General features: G+C 48.2%; 1 pseudogene; it reads left to right on the top strand.

Annotated features, from left to right (window-relative positions):
- Nucleotides 1–1,061: 1,061 nt before the first annotated feature.
- The window catches only part of LOC119573886, a 2,899-nt pseudogene continuing 1,460 nt past the window's right edge, over nt 1,062–2,500 (top strand).

Genomic DNA, 2,500 nt, shown 5'->3' with positions numbered 1-2,500 from the left:
CTGCGTTTGTGTCTGTAGGTAAGTAGGTGTGTGTGCTTATGTGTGTGTGCGTTTATGTGTGTGTCTGTGTGTGTAGGCAGAAATACGTGTGTGTTTATATGTATTTGTGTGTGTAAGAAGGAAGGTATATGTCTTTTTCTAGTTCTTCTTCTTCTTCTTCTTCTTCTTCTTCCTCTTTTCAGACGCTTCTCTCCATACGTTTGAACATCAGTGATCCTTCTTCACTATATCAGTCTATCTATCTGTATATCTATCTGTCCTATCTCTTTACCTATCTGTCTATCTCCTCTTCCACTCATTTTATCGTCGTCTCTCCTTTCTTTCGTCTTTTTCTTCTTCTTCTTTTTTTTTTTTAACAGAAACCAAAATAAAGGAATAAGAACGAGGAGCATTATTTGCCGCTTCCCCCCCCCCCCTACCATCTAAAAAGAGGTTGGGAGGGAGGAAGAAAGAGGAGAGAGAGAGAGAGAGAGAGGGGGATAGAGAGAGGAGAGAGAGAAGAGAGACGAGAGAGGAGAGGAGAGAGGGGAGAGAGAGAGAGAGAGAGAGAGAGAAGAGAGAGAGAGAGATGAGAGAGAGAGACGAGAAGACGAGAGAGAGAGAGAGAGAGAGAGAGAGAGAGAAGAAAGAAGAGAGAGAGAGAGAGAGGTTATAAAGGTTTATAAAGGTTTAGTTTGATTCCATTTGTTACAATGGATATTCTTGGTGTGACACTGTCTGTTTCATTTTGCTTGTAAATTATCCCTTGTGAGCAAGGAATGGCCGGGGTTACCATCCACTGGCGGCGAGGGATTTGAGCGCAGGTCAGCAAGATTGCTAGACGAGATCGCTACCGCTGCACCACACACACACACACACACACACACAGGACAGAGAGAGAGGGAGAGAGAGAGAGGAGAGAGAGAGAGAGAGAGAGAGAGAGAGAGAGAGAGAGAGAGAGAGAGAGAGAGAGAGAGAGAGAGAGAGAGAGAGAGAGAGAGAGAGAGAGAGAGAGGGAGAACGAAAGAAAAACCCGAATTACGGCATAAAAGCGATAATCCCGGCGCCCAGATCAAGCCATCATGCATATGGCACAGCGCCCCATCGCCGCCGACCCCATAAACCGTCGTGGTACAATGTGCTCTTCGCCCGAACACCTTGGAGGGAGGGATAACGACCCTTATGGCAGGTGGGATGAAGGATTCGGATCGCTTGTCGAATGGAGCGGATTTCTGTGAGTTTCCTTTTCTTTTTTTTCTTTTTTTTTCGCGCCGAGTGGATAGCCCGAGGGGGTCGAAAGGCGGCGGGGGATCCTTCACATGGCTTTTTTCGTTTTTTTTTTAATCCCTTTGGATAAGAGGAGGGGAATGGGGAGGGGGGAAGGGGGGAGGAATTTTCCTTTCCCCCATCCTCCTCGCCTCAACCCTCTCCACACCCTCTTCGCCCTTCCTCCATCCCATCCCCACCCTCCCCGAACTCCCTCCACACCCTCCCGACCCTCCTCACCCTGAAATCCACACTCTTTCAATGGATGGAACGTAGCATAGTGTCCTAATCCCCAGAGGCGTCGAAATAAACGCAGTGGGTCACCCCGGCGGCAGGTGCGTCCGCCCGCCCCCCCCCCTCCCCCCCCCCCCCCCTCCCCGCCCTCCCCCGGCCCACCGCGTCTTTTCACGGGGAATAAAAAACCCAAAAAGGGGCGAAAGAAAGGGCGGAGACGGAGAATTTTGAAAGGTGTTAAAGATCCTTCCGGGAGGGAAATCAGTTCAGGAAATTCCCCAGAGAAACTTTAAACCCAAAATTTTTTTAAAAATCCCCATCAAGACGATATAACACGACCCAGAAATTTTTGACAGAGTTTTTCAATTTCATCCCGATATTATGAAAAAACGCAAAACAAAGAAAAAAAAAACCCAATTTTACTAAAAGACTGCAGGTAGCCCCCCCCGGCCCAGAGAAGCAAGGAAGCTCGCCTCACCTTTCCCCGCGGACGAAAACCCAGCGGAGGGAGGACAAAAAGGGGAGAGAAGGGGGAAAGAGGAGAGGAGGAGAAGAGAGAGAGAAAGAGAGAAGGAAGAGAGGGGAAAAAGAGAGGAGAGAGAGAGAGAAAAAAAAGAGGAGAGAGAGAGAAGAGAGAGGAGGGAGAGTGAGGACAGAAAAAGAGAAGAAGAAAGAGAGAAAGAGAAGAGAAAAAAGGGGGAGAGAGAAAGACAGAGACAGAGAGAGAGAAAAAAGGGGGGGAAAGAAAGGGGACAGAAAAGGGAGAGAGAGAGAGAGGAAAAAAGAGAAAGGGGAGAGAGAGAGGGGAAAAAAGAGAGAGGAGAGGAAGAGAGAGAGAGAGGAGAGAAGAGAGAGAGAAGAGACAGAGACACCAGAGAGAGAAAGAGGGAGGAAGAGACAAGAGAAAGAAAAACAGAGAGAAAAGAGAGAGGGAAAAGGGGGAAGCAGAAAAAAGGGACAGAGAAACGGAAGGAAAAAAGAAAAAAGGGGAAAAAAAGAAATTTGGGGGGGGGGGGAAAAA

Source organism: Penaeus monodon, chromosome 6, assembly GCF_015228065.2.
Source record: "Penaeus monodon isolate SGIC_2016 chromosome 6, NSTDA_Pmon_1, whole genome shotgun sequence".
In the NCBI taxonomy this organism is placed as follows: domain Eukaryota; kingdom Metazoa; phylum Arthropoda; class Malacostraca; order Decapoda; family Penaeidae; genus Penaeus; species Penaeus monodon.
The sequence above is the reverse complement of the archived record's forward strand: the minus strand, read 5'-3'. Positions and strand labels throughout refer to the sequence as shown.